This window comes from Pseudophryne corroboree, chromosome 10, assembly GCF_028390025.1.
Source record: "Pseudophryne corroboree isolate aPseCor3 chromosome 10, aPseCor3.hap2, whole genome shotgun sequence".
In the NCBI taxonomy this organism is placed as follows: domain Eukaryota; kingdom Metazoa; phylum Chordata; class Amphibia; order Anura; family Myobatrachidae; genus Pseudophryne; species Pseudophryne corroboree.
This window is the reverse complement of record NC_086453.1, coordinates 286,670,112-286,683,959: the sequence shown is the minus strand read 5'-3', so window position 1 is coordinate 286,683,959 and position 13,848 is coordinate 286,670,112. Positions and strand designations below refer to the sequence as shown.

The following is a 13,848-nucleotide window of genomic DNA, read 5'->3' as shown; positions in this document are numbered from 1 at the left end:
CATTTAACACACACACCAGGGCTGTTTCAGTGCTATGTCTTCTCCTGAATCCTGATTGAAATGGATCATAAATATCATGGGTTGTCAGGCGAGTTTCCAGTTGATTTGCAACCACTTTCTCAATAACCTTTCCTAGGAAAGGAAGGTTTGATACCGGTCTGTAGTTGGACATGCAGTCGGGATCTAAATTAGGTTTTTTAAGAAGTGGTCTAACAATTGCTTCCTTTAGGGGTCCAGGAAAAATGCCTGTCTGCAAAGAGCATTGAACAATTTTTGCAAAGACAGGACCGATTATATCCGTACAACCTATTAGAAGCTTGGTTGAGGCTGGGTCCAGGCCACAGGTGGTGGGACGCAAAATCCGAGCAATTTCAGCAGTGTCCTTTACATCCACTGGGTCAAAGCTGGTCCATGAAGGCAGGTAGCTTATATTGGCAGGCTTTGTAGTTTGGCTCTCCTTTGATGGCACTGTGGATATTCCAGCCCGGATGGTGGATATTTTATCTGCAAAGAAGTTTGCAAACTCGTTGCATCTTGCTTGGGAAAGGGTCTCATCAGTCTGCAGGCATGCTGGCTTGCAAAGCATCTCCACTGTGCGGAAAAGTTGAGCTGGCCTATTGTTTGCTGCTGTGATCTCATTTGACAGGAACTGTGATTTCTTGCGAGTGATTGTCGATTGATATTCTTCGTTATGCTTTATTAGTTTTATTTTGTCATCCACTAGGTTAGTCTTCCTCCATCGTCTTTCCAGTCTACGCCCCCTTTTCTTGAGCTCACTAACACTGTTGTCGTACCATGGAGCTTGACGATGTGGTTTACGAGGTCTTATACGCACAGGGGCGATAATATCAATTGCAGCCTTAACATCCCTATTATAATTACGGACTAGGGAACAGGGATCTTCACAGGCACCCAGTATAGCAGAGAGATCCATATTTGCTGCAAGAGCCTGGGGAGTCATACCCCTCCTTGGACGGTACCTGGTCAACTCCACGGGCAGAGATCTTATTTGAGGGGTTGCAACTGAGAACCAGAGGGAGTAGTGGTCTGACCAGATGACTGGGTTTATTTTTAGGTCAGTGACTTCTAATCCAATCTGAAAGACAAGATCAAGAGTGTGACCACTTTTATGTGTGGCAGAGGGAATTATCTGTGTGAAGCCCAGACCATTCATTGTGCACAGGAGGTCTTGGCCAAGGCGTGAGAGCTCATCATCCACCCATGCATTGAAATCCCCGAGGATGAGCCATCTTTGATGTTCCAGAACCAGGCCAGCAACAGTGTCTGCAATTTCTTGTAGAAATATCTTTCCATCTCCAGGTGGCCGGTAGATGAGAAGTACTCTGAAACCTAATCCTGTCGAACTCTGGGCAGCAATGCACTCAAATGAGCGAGTAATTTCAATAGGGTGGACCCTAAGTTTAAGTTCTTTTTTGAAGCAGATAGCCACCCCGCCACCCCTGCGGTCCAGTCTTGGGTTGTGGATGACAGAGTAGTTTGTTGGTACCGCAGCCTCCAATATAGGTGCTGCATTTTCGTCTAGCCAGGTCTCTGTAATACAGGCTAGATCTGCAGATTCAATAAGGTCAGCAATTGTTGCAGTCTTGTTTCTTATAGATCTGGCATTACAAAGGACTGACCTGATTGGGCATACCAGAGGGCCTTCAGTTTTCTTTATGTTAAGTGCAGGAGCTCTGGGTATGGGGGTCACAAAGCGAGAGTTGACAGTTCTGTCCTTCCAAACATAGGGCCGTCTTTTGGGTATTACTTCTATTTGATTGTTCTTTGTGTATGGGGGTGAGCAGGTGGGCAAAGGACGTAGATGGTTACCGGGGGAAATAAGTTTCCTGCCTGCTCGCTTCCCACGAATGCGCCTGTGTTTTCTTTTTAAAATGCCAAGGGATTGGAGAATAGAAGCCTGTGATGGTGTGATAGGAACTGCAGAACGTGGTGGGCGGAGTGAAAGAATGAAGCTGGAGCAATATGTATACATTTGGTCATCAATGACAGATTACTATGAGTTTGAGCTGCATATGATGATGAGAGAGGGAGAGAAAGCAGTGTTTTTTTGTTTTTGTTTTTTTTTCTTCCTTTTTGTGTTTTGTTTTCCCCCAATCGGTATTTGATCCAAAATTCTAATGGGTTTATGAACAAAGTTATTGCTATAACCTATTGGGTATATTTGAAGCAAGTGATAAATAAAATAGCTGCTGATTTAATCAATTATCCTAGCATAGGCAGACTTTTGGGAAGGTGTTAGAAGCCAATTCCTACTGTGTAGGTGTGAAAAGTCTCAGTGTGAGAGGCCTTTGAAGTAGGTTTCTTGTGTGTGGGGGGAAGTGATAACATGTCCTGGGAAATGGATCCTGAGTTGAAACAGTGAGCCTTCAGCAATTCAGAGCCTGAATATACTGATATTAGTAGATTAATGCAATAAGTCAGTTATTAGTTGCTCAGAGAACAGAGGTGGATGATGTCTAAGTGAGGGGCTAGATGTAGCCAAAGATAGGTTGTAATCCACAGTACCTTATCTGGGCAATGTCCAATGCAGAGTGCAGCAGCTGCTAAACTGAAGGATTTCTCAGTGGAGGTTTGCAGAGGATTCAGTCCAGGATTCAATCCAGTGTGTATCTCAGCGCAGGAATGCAATCCGTTGGTTTTGATGAGATGCCCGCGTAGAGTAGTACAAGTTAAAGGTAAGTCCTTGGATATTTATGATGATTCATAGGTCAGTTGTGGTGAATTTAAGCTGTTTTATGGAGATGATCAGGAGCATACAAAAGGTGAGGCAGCCATCTTGGGCGCCCCTCCTCCATATATATATATGTTGGTAGAAAGGCGGCACTCAATAGGGACTGGAACAGCAGCGGAAAATGAAGAAACTAAGCCCTTAGATCAAGTTAACGTTTCAGTTATTTAACTTTGGTCAGAACCCCGTAAGTTAAATACAACTGAAACGTTAACTTGATCTATATGTAAATAATAATAATCATATATGTAAAATCATATATCTGGAAACCGCCCTTTTAAAATCCTGCATTTGCCCCTGGTCCCCCATCCTCCCGCCGGGGGCAGAGCCAGGTGCAGCCGTGCGCGGTGATCCCCTCATCGGCTCGCTGTGCTTTGGGCCCGGAGGCGAGCTTTGCTTTGCTCGCCACACTGTTATATTCCCCCTCAGGTGGTGGCGTGGACCACCACCCGAGTAAGAATACAGGCCTTTGGTCGGGATTTCGACAGCATTTCCCCAGCTGTCGGGATTCCAGCGTCGGTATTTCAACCGCCGGGTTCCCATCGTTCGGGAAATTAACTGCATTCCCCCTCAGACGATACAGCATTTTTTCCCATTTAGATTGCAGGCCGGGCTCCAATATGTGAGGGCCTCTGGGAGCCCACTCCATTCACCCCCATCCTATATTCTGGCCCTGAGGATGGGGCTTCACTTGGTGCCTCCCCAGCCATTGACCTCACCGCACGTCACTGATACAGAGGATCTGTACATTAAGGCAAGCTTGTGTTCCACCCAGTGTACTTTTCCTTTGTTTTCCATATGGCTCTAGTGTGACTTGTTAGCATTAATATGCAGAGGTAAAGTGTCCTCTCATTACCTCACTTTATTCTCTTGCTGAAATATATTGTGTGAATGATTTATAATCTGTTAACAGGAATTGGTTTCTCTCACTTCACTCTGATGTGTTTGGTATCATGACTCACAGCCGAAATAGCTCAGTTGGGAGAGCGTTAGACTGAAGATCTAAAGGTCCCTGGTTCGATCCCGGGTTTCGGCAGAGCCTTTTAGTGCTTTCAAAGCTCACTTCTATTTCACCAATTATTCATTCAGTATCACAGCTCTGAAAAACACAGAATCCACTGAAAATGAAATAAAACATTTACTGACAACTCTCTGATCATCGATGTATCAAAAATGTGTCCATTAGTTAGTGACAGAAAAGCTGAGAATTGTGGTGATCAGAGTGTAAATACTGAATTAATGGATGTCAGCAACAGAAAACCCAATTTAGGAATGAGATCAGATAAATCTTGAATTTTGGACTTTACAAGTGGGTATTTAATTAACAGAAATGGACGTTGCACCGCAGTGCAGGACAGAGCACTTCTGAGTGTCACTGGCACATTGTTTTTGAATGAAAAGTATCGTAGATTGAAGCTATTGCTGATTCCTTTTCCCAATCAGTCATGCAGCAGCAGATCCTTAACTATCACATCCAGTCCAAGTGAGGGAGAACAGTGAGGCGATGACATACTTCATTTAATATATATAGAATCTCCTAGAATAAAGCATAGCCATCCATTCATCTATAACATAGACACATCTTCAATCTTTAATTCTTCATTAATGAACTTAAAAAAATAAAAAACACATGTCAGAAGTGGGATTCGAACCCACGCCTCCAGAGGAGACTGCGACCTGAACGCAGCGCCTTAGACCGCTCGGCCATCCTGACAAGATGCACAACAAAAATTTTAACTCCTTGTGGACAGTGATATTTTATCTGAAGATTGTGAAAATGTCTTGAACTGAGCAGTATCATGGTGTGCAAAACTGCTGATCCAAAGACACACGACATTCCTTTTTTCCTTATCCCTCGCTTTACTGACTCAGAAAATCCAAGCTTTCCTTAGTCATGTGATATCGTCATACGGTTCTGCAGACCCTCTAACACAGTGCTCAGGGAACAGGGGTAAATAACCCAAATGGGGTAAAAATGAAATTCCTGGGGGTAATGGATAGTCACACTGCCGAGACACAGCCCCGTACAGCACCGGATGGCTTGCGATGTCACCCTGCGCTACCTCCTGCTCCCCCTGCGCTGTGCTCCTGGCCATGGTGTGACATACTGACGTCACACCGCGCTCCCTCACGCCCGCCCTGTGCTGTCCTGTCCTCCCGCCTGCGACACGCCAACCCACACACAGAACTGGAATTGTTCTGTGGCTGACCGGTAATGGAGTTCCGTAGGATCAGACAGTGGACCACATAACAGTGGGAAATTCCCACTGACATTACTGAGGTGGGGATGTGACCATCTGCCTCCTAAAAGTCGTGCCCTCCCCCTTCCCCCCTCATCCATCTTTCTTACATTCATTCTGGTGTTTTGGGGAGAAAGTGTTAATTAACCCATTCATTGCGAAAATATAATTGGCAAAAATAATAAAACATTTATATATATATATATATATATATATATATATATATATATATATATACACACACACACACACACACTGCTCAAAAAAATAAAGGGAACACTTAAACAACACATCCTAGATCTGAATGAATTAAATATTCTTTTCTCTGACGTCCTAGTGGATGCTGGGAACTCCGTAAGGACCATGGGGAATAGCGGCTCCGCAGGAGACTGGGCACAAAAGAAAAGCTTTAGGACTACCTGGTGTGCACTGGCTCCTCCCCCTATGACCCTCCTCCAAGCCTCAGTTAGATTTTTGTGCCCGACCGAGCAGGGTGCAATCTAGGGGGCTCTCCTGAGCTCTTTAGAAAAAAGATAGTTTTAGGTTTTTTATTTTCAGTGAGACCTGCTGGCAACAGGCTCACTGCATCGAGGGACTAAGGGGAGAAGAAGCGAACCTGCCTGCTTGCAGCCAGCTTGGGCTTCTTAGGCTACTGGACACCATTAGCTCCAGAGGGACCGAACACAGGCCCAGCCTCGGAGTCCGGTCCCAGAGCCGCGCCGCCGGCCCCCTTACAGAGCCAGAAGCAAGAAGAGGTCCGGAAAATCGGCGGCAGAAGACATCAGTCTTCAACAAGGTAGCGCACAGCACTGCACAGCACTGCAGCTGTGCGCCATTGCTCCTCATGCACCCCTCACACTGCGGTCACTGATCGGTGCAGGGCGCTGGGGGGGGGCGCCCTGAGCAGCAATAAAAACACCTTGGCTGGCAAAAATACATCACATATAACCCCCAGGGCTATATGGATGTATATTAACCCCTGCCAGATTCCAGAAAAAAGCGGGAGAAAAGTCTGCCGAGAAGGGGGCGGAGCCTATCTCCTCAGCACACGGGCGCCATTTTCCCTCACAGCTCCGCTGGAAGGACGTCTCCCTGACTCTCCCCTGCAGTCCTGCACTACAGAAAAGGGTAAAACAAGAGGGGGGGGGGGCACTAATTAGGCGCAGTAATAATATAAACAGCAGCTATAAGGGGAAAAACACTCTGTATAGTGTTATCCCAGTATATATATATATATATATAGCGCTCTGGTGTGTGCTGGCATACTCTCCCTCTGTCTCCCCAAAGGGCTAGTGGGGTCCTGTCCTCTATCAGAGCATTCCCTGTGTGTGTGCTGTGTGTCGGTACGATTGTGTCGACATGTATGAGGAGGAAAATGATGTGGAGGCGGAGCAATTGCCTGTAATGGAGATGTCACCCCCTAGGGAGTCGACACCTGAGTGGATGGGCTTATGGAAGGAATTACGTGACAGTGTCAGCTCTTTACAAAAGACGGTTGATGACATGAGACAGCCGGCTACTCAGCTTGTGCCTGTCCAGGCGTCTCAAAGACCATCAGGGGCTCTAAAACGCCCGTTACCTCAGATGGCAGATACAGACGCCGACACGGATACTGACTCCAGTGTCGACGATGAAGAGACGAATGTGACTTCCAGTAGGGCCACACGTTACATGATTGAGGCAATGAAAAATGTTTTACACATTTCTGATAGTACAAGTACCACTAAAAAGGGTATTATGTTTGGTGAGAAAAAACTACCTGTAGTTTTTCCTGCATCTGAAGAATTAAATGAAGTGTGTGATGAAGCGTGGGTTTCCCCCGATAAAAAACTGATAATTCCTAAAAGGTTATTGGCATCATACCCCTTCCCGCCAGAGGATAGGGCACGTTGGGAAACACCCCCTAGGGTGGATAAAGCGCTCACACGCTTGTCTAAACAGGTGGCACTACCGTCTCCTGATACGGCCGCCCTAAAGGAACCTGCTGACAGAAAGCAGGAGAATATCCTAAAATGTATATACACTCACACAGGTGTTATACTGCGACCAGCTATCGCCTCAGCCTGGATGTGCAGTGCTGGGGTGGCTTGGTCGGATTCCCTGACTGAAAATATTGATACCCTAGATAGGGACAGTATATTACTGACTATAGAGCATTTAAAAGATGCATTTTTATATATGCGTGATGCACAGAGGGATATTTGCCGACTGGCATCAAGAGTAAGTGCGCTGTCCATTTCTGCCAGAAGAGGGTTATGGACGCGGCAGTGGTCAGGTGATGCGGATTCCAAAAGGCATATGGAAGTATTGCCTTATAAAGGGGAGGAGTTATTTGGGGTAGGTCTATCAGACCTAGTGGCCACGGCAACTGCTGGGAAATCCACATTTTTACCCCAGGTAGCCTCTCAACATAAGAAGACGCCGTATTATCAGGCGCAGTCCTTTCGGCCCCATAAGGGCAAGCGGGCAAAAGGCTCCTCATTTCTGCCCCGTGGCAGAGGGAGAGGAAAAAGGCTGCAGCAAATAGCCAGTTCCCAGGAACAGAAGCCCTCTCCCGCTTCTGCCAAGTCCTCAGCATGACGCTGGGGCTTTACAAGCGGACTCAGGCACGGTGGGGGCCCGTCTCAAGAATTTCAACGCGCAGTGGGCTCACTCACAAGTGGACCCCTGGATCCTTCAGGTGGTATCTCAGGGGTACAAATTGGAATTCGAGACGTCTCCCCCTCGCCGTTTCCTAAAGTCTGCTTTACCGACGTCTCCCTCCGACAGGGAGGCGGTATTGGAAGCAATTCACAAGCTGTATTCTCAGCAGGTGATAATCAAGGTACCCCTCCTGCAACAGGGAAAGGGGTATTATTCCACGCTGTTTGTGGTACCGAAGCCGGACGGCTCGGTGAGACCTATTTTAAATCTGAAATCCTTGAACACTTACATACAGAGGTTCAAATTCAAGATGGAGTCACTCAGAGCGGTGATTGCGAACCTGGAAGAAGGGGATTATATGGTGTCTCTGGACATCAAGGATGCTTACCTCCAAGTCCCAATTTACCCTTCTCACCAAGGGTACCTCAGGTTTGTGGTACAGAACTGCCACTATCAGTTTCAGACGCTGCCGTTTGGATCGTCCACGGCACCCCGGGTCTTTACCAAAGTAATGGCCGAAATGATGATACTCCTCCGAAGGAAAGGAGTTTTAATTATCCCTTACTTGGACGATCTCCTGATAAGGGCAAGATCCAGGGAACAGTTGGTAGTCGGGGTAGCACTATCTCAAGTAGTGTTGCGGCAGCACGGTTGGATTCTCAATATCCCAAAATCGCAGCTGATCCCGACGACACGTCTTCTATTCCTAGGGATGATCCTGGACACAGTCCAGAAAAAGGTGTTTCTCCCGGAGGAGAAAGCCAGGGAGTTATCCGAGCTAGTCAGAAACCTCCTAAAACCAGGCCAAGTCTCAGTGCATCAATGCACAAGGGTCCTGGGAAAAATGGTGGCTTCTTACGAAGCAATCCCATTCGGCAGATTCCACGCAAGAACATTCCAGTGGGACCTGCTGGACAAATGGTCCGGATCGCATCTTCAGATGCATCGGCGGATAACCCTGTCACCAAGGACAAGGGTGTCTCTCCTGTGGTGGTTGCAGAGTGCTCATCTTCTAGAGGGCCGCAGATTCGGCATTCAGGACTGGGTCCTGGTGACCACAGATGCCAGCCTGCGAGGCTGGGGAGCAGTCACACAGGGAAGAAATTTCCAGGGCTTGTGGTCAAGCCTGGAGACATCACTTCACATAAATATCCTGGAGTTAAGGGCCATTTACAATGCTCTGAGCCAAGCAAGACCTCTGCTTCAGGGTCAGCCGGTGCTGATCCAGTCGGACAACATCACGGCAGTCGCCCACGTAAACAGACAGGGCGGCACAAGAAGCAGGAGGGCAATGGCAGAAGCTGCAAGGATTCTTCGCTGGGCGGAAAATCATGTGATAGCACTGTCAGCAGTGTTCATTCCGGGAGTGGACAACTGGGAAGCAGACTTCCTCAGCAGGCACGACCTCCACCCGGGAGAGTGGGGACTTCACCCAGAAGTCTTCCACATGATTGTAAACCGTTGGGAAAAACCAAAGGTGGACATGATGGCGTCCCGCCTCAACAAAAAACTGGACAGGTATTGTGCCAGGTCAAGGGACCCTTAGGCACTAGCTGTGGACGCTCTGGTAACACCGTGGGTGTACCAGTCAGTGTATGTGTTCCCTCCTCTGCCTCTCATACCCAAGGTACTGAGAATTATAAGACGGAGAGGAGTAAGAACTATACTCGTGGCTCCGGATTGGCCAAGAAGGACTTGGTACCCGGAATTTCAAGAGATGCTCACAGAGGACCCGTGGCCTCTACCTCTAAGAAGGGACCTGCTCCAGCAAGGACCCTGTCTGTTCCAAGACTTACCGCGGCTGCGTTTGACGGCATGGCGGTTGAACGCCGGATCCTGAAGGAAAAAGGCATTCCGGAGGAAGTCATCCCTACCCTGATCAAAGCCAGGAAGGATGTAACCGCAAAGCATTATCACCGCATTTGGCGAAAATATGTTGCGTGGTGCGAGGCCAGGAAGGCCCCAACGGAGGAATTTCAACTGGGTCGATTCCTGCATTTCCTGCAAACAGGAGTGTCTATGGGCCTCAAATTGGGATCCATTAAGGTTCAGATTTCGGCCCTGTCGATTTTCTTCCAGAAAGAACTGGCTTCAGTTCCTGAAGTTCAGACGTTTGTCAAGGGGGTGCTGCATATACAGCCTCCTTTTGTGCCTCCAGTGGCACCTTGGGATCTCAATGTAGTTTTGGGGTTCCTCAAATCACATTGGTTTGAACCGCTTAAATCTGTGGATTTAAAATATCTCACATGGAAAGTGGTCATGCTGTTGGCCCTGGCTTCGGCCAGGCGCGTGTCAGAATTGGCGGCTTTATCCTGTAAAAGCCCTTATCTGATTTTCCATTCGGACAGGGCGGAATTGAGGACTCGTCCTCAGTTTCTCCCTAAGGTGGTGTCAGCGTTTCACCTGAACCAGCCTATTGTGGTGCCTGCGGCTACTAGGGACTTGGAGGACTCCAAGTTGCTAGACGTTGTCAGGGCCCTGAAAATATATGTTTCCAGGACGGCTGGAGTCAGAAAATCTGACTCGCTGTTTATCCTGTACGCACCCAACAAGCTGGGTGCTCCTGCTTCTAAGCAGACCATTGCGCGCTGGATCTGTAGTACAATTCAGCTTGCGCATTCTGTGGCAGGCCTGCCACAGCCAAAATCTGTAAATGCCCACTCCACAAGGAAGGTGGGCTCATCCTGGGCGGCTGCCCGAGGGGTCTCGGCGTTACAACTTTGCCGAGCTGCTACTTGGTCAGGGTCAAATACCTTTGTAAAATTTTACAAATTTGACACTCTGGCTGAGGAGGACCTTGAGTTCTCTCATTCGGTGACTCCATCTGCAGAGTCATCCGCACTCTCCCGCCCGTTTGGGAGCTTTGGTATAATCCCCATGGTCCTTACGGAGTTCCCAGCATCCACTAGGACGTCAGAGAAAATAAGAATTTACTTACCGATAATTCTATTTCTCATAGTCCGTAGTGGATGCTGGGCGCCCATCCCAAGTGCGGATTATCTGCAATACTTGTACATAGTTATTGTTAACAATTCGGGTTATTGTTGTTGTGAGCCATCTATCCAGAGGCTCCTCTGTTATCATGCTGTTAACTGGGTTCATATCACAAGTTGTATGGTGTGATTGGTGTGGCTGGTATGAGTCTTACCCGGGATTCAAAATCCTTCCTTATTGTGTACGCTCGTCCGGGCACAGTATCCTAACTGAGGCTTGGAGGAGGGTCATAGGGGGAGGAGCCAGTGCACACCAGGTAGTCCTAAAGCTTTTCTTTTGTGCCCAGTCTCCTGCGGAGCCGCTATTCCCCATGGTCCTTACGGAGTTCCCAGCATCCACTACGGACTACGAGAAATAGAATTATCGGTAAGTAAATTCTTATTATTACAGGTTGAGTATCCCTTATCCAAAATGCTTGGGACCAGAGGTATTTTGGATATTGGATTTTTCCGTATTTTGGAATAATTGCATACCATAATGAGATATCATGGTGATGGGACCTAAATCTAAGCACAGAATGCATTTATGTTACATATACACCTTATACACACAGCCTGAAGGTAATTTTAGCCAACATTTTTTATAACTTTGTGCATTAAACAAAGTGTGTCTACATTCACACAATTTATTTATGTTCCATATACACCTTGTACACAGAGCCTGAAGGTCATTTAATACAATATTTTTAATAACTTTGTGTGTTAAACAAAGTTTGTGTACATTGAGCCATCAAAAAAGTCTGTATTTCGTAATATTCCGTATTTCGGAATATTTGGATGTGGGATACTCAACCTGTAAATACTTTGTTCTTTACATAGTTGAATGTGCTGACAACAAAATCACAAAAATTATCAATGAAAATCAAATTTATTAACCCATGGAGGTCTGGATTTGGAGTCACACTCAAAATTAAAGTGGAAAAACACACTACAGGCTGATCCAACTTTGATCTAATGTCCTTAAAACATGTCAAAATGAGGCTCAGTTGTGTGTGTGGCCTCCACGTGCCTGTATGACCTCCCTACAATGCCTGGGCATGCTCCTGATGAGGTGGCGGATGGTCCCCTGAGGGATCTCCTCCCAGACCTGGACTAAAGCATCCGCCAACTCCTGGACAGTCTGTGGTGCAATGTGGCGTTGGTGGATGGAGCGAGACATGATGTCCCTGATGTGCTCAATTGGATTCAGGTCTGGGGAACGGGCGGGCCAGTCCATAGCATCAATGCCTTCGTCTTGCAGGAACTGCTGACACACTCCAGCTACATGAGGTCTAGCATTGTCTTGCATTAGGAGGAACCCAGGGCCAACCGCACCCGCATATGGTCTCACAAGGGGTCTAAGGATCTTATGTCGGTACCTAATGGCAGTCAGGCTACCTCTGGCGAGCACATGGAGGGCTGTGCAGGCCCCAAAGAAATGCCACCCCACACCATTACTGAACACCCAATTCAGGAATGAGAGCAGATAAATCTCTAATTTTGGACTTTACAAGTGGGTATTTAATTAACAGAAATGGACGTTGCACCGCAGTGCAGGACAGAGCACTTCTGAGTGTCACTGTCATATTGTTTTTGAATGAAAAGTATCGTAGATTGAAGCTATTGCTGATTCCTTTTCCCAATCAGTCATGCAGCAGCAGATCCTTAACTATCACATCCAGTCCAAGTGAGGAAGAACAGTGAGGCGATGACATACTTCATTTAATATATATAGAATCTCCTAGAATAAAGCATAGCCCTGCATCCATTCATCTATAACATTGACACATCTTCAATCTTTAATTCTTCATTAATGAACTTAAAAAAATAAAAAACACATGTCAGAAGTGGGATTCGAACCCACGCCTCCAGAGGAGACTGCGACCTGAACGCAGCGCCTTAGACCGCTCGGCCATCCTGACAAGATGCACAACAAAAATTTTAACTCCCTGTGGACAGTGATATTATATCTGAAGATTGTGAAAATGTCTTGAACTGAGCAAAATCATCGATAATCTATGACCGATGGTAACTACTTTTACCATCAATGGGGAGAACCAGATGGTTTCTCACCATCGATGATAAAGAGCTATCAAATTTTTCTTTATTTTTTCTCTAGGCATAGCTCCGCCCACTGACACCCATGAAGCCACGCCCGGGCCCTGATTGGCCCACGGCTAGCTCAATACTAAACAAATGGTGACCATCGATGGGCAAAACATTGATGGTTCTCTTACAGATGGTTTTCCACCATCGATGTTATCCTCCGATGGTGACTATCAATCAATAACCCACCAATGGCCATCCTTAATTCTGACAGTTGTGCTGGGATGTTAACGAGATCCCCCTGTAACTTGCCAATTAGGAGCTAATTGGTTGGCACTTTATCACTCTCCACTTTACCACTTTTCAAGGATTCGTACATCTGCCCTATTCACTGTCTGGAAAGAGTCACATTCAAAATCTTTCTTTTTGTCCGGATGGCCGAGCGGTCTAAGGTGCAGTGTTCATGTCGCAACCTCCTCTGGGAGTGTGGGTTCTAATCCCACTTCTGACATGTGTATACTTTGTTTTTAAGAAAAACAAAGATTGAAGATGTGTCAGTGTTATAGATGGATGCAGGGCTATGTTTTATTCTAGGAGATTCTCTATATATTAAATGAATCTACTTTGTCATCTCCTCACTGCTCTTCCGCACTTGGACTGGCTGTGATAGGAAAGGAGCTGCTGCATGACTGATTGGGAAATACACTAGTTTTAATTTATGATATTGTCATTGAGAAACGATATGACAATGACCTTTCTCTAAAGCAGAGGTTCTCAAACTCGGTCCTCGGGGGCACACACAGTGCATGTTTTGCAGGTCTCCTCACAGAATCGCAAGTGAAATAATTAACTCCACCTGTGGACCTTTTAAAATGGGTCAGTGAGTAATTAATACACCTGTGCACCTGCTGGGTTACCTGCAAAACATGCACTGTGTGTGACCCCGAGGACCGAGTTTGAGAACCTCTGCTCTAAAGAAACTACCCACTTGTGCTGTCCAGTATTCCATACCTCCCAACATGACCCTCTCCAGGAGGGACACAATGCTCTGCTTCTGGACTTTCTCTTTCTCTATGATTGCCGGCACCTGTGTTGAACAGGTAAATGGATAAGAAAGGTGTTTCAGCACAGGTGCTGGAAATCATACATTATTAGGGAAGTCCAGGAGCAGAGCATTCTGTCCCTCCTGGAGAGGGTC

At 46.8% G+C, this 13,848-nt stretch overlaps 3 non-coding genes across 3 annotated transcripts; 1 reads left to right on the top strand and 2 right to left on the bottom strand.

Moving 5' to 3' along the window:
- The first annotated feature begins 3,712 nt into the window (after positions 1 to 3,712).
- Positions 3,713 to 3,785, top strand: TRNAF-GAA (transfer RNA phenylalanine (anticodon GAA)). The gene has a single exon. It is a non-coding gene; the product is annotated as a tRNA-Phe (tRNA).
- Positions 3,786 to 4,380: 595 nt separating this feature from the next.
- On the bottom strand, positions 4,381 to 4,463 carry TRNAL-CAG (transfer RNA leucine (anticodon CAG)). The gene has a single exon. It is a non-coding gene; the product is annotated as a tRNA-Leu (tRNA).
- A 7,980-nt stretch (positions 4,464 to 12,443) lies between these two features.
- TRNAL-CAG (transfer RNA leucine (anticodon CAG)) lies at positions 12,444 to 12,526 on the bottom strand. Its single transcript has one exon. It is a non-coding gene; the product is annotated as a tRNA-Leu (tRNA).
- Positions 12,527 to 13,848: the final 1,322 nt, after the last annotated feature.